A 407-nucleotide genomic window follows, 5' to 3' on the forward strand; every position below is an offset into this window, starting at 1 on the left:
GACTAAGAAAACCAACAACACAGGTACGAGACATAATGCCGGAGTAGTGAGCTTAGTCCATAAATTAAAAAGGAAAAACAAAAGCCGAGCCCGTCCCCCTCCTCACCGCCAGCCCTCCCCCAAATGAGCAATCACTCGCTTGTGCTCCGCGAATCTCATACAAAAGCCTGGACCCCGAGTCACAGCCCTTTTCTCCAGCGTTAAACGTTCCAGGGCCACAGCTGGGCGCTCTGCGTCTCGGACCCACGTGGGACCCAAGGGCGGCTTCTGAGACGGTCGCCAGGCACGTCCCCTCGGCCGCAGGGCCGGTGTCCGGTGTCCGGCATCTGGCGCGGAAGGCCGGGCGGCGAGGGCCCGGTGGGTGGGTGGGGGGCGCCCGGGGTGGCAGGTGGGGAGGCCGGGGTCCT

The sequence above is a fragment of the Crocuta crocuta genome, unplaced genomic scaffold, assembly GCF_008692635.1.
Source record: "Crocuta crocuta isolate KB4526 unplaced genomic scaffold, BGI_CrCroc_1.0 scaffold71, whole genome shotgun sequence".
Classification (NCBI taxonomy): Eukaryota; Metazoa; Chordata; class Mammalia; order Carnivora; family Hyaenidae; genus Crocuta; species Crocuta crocuta.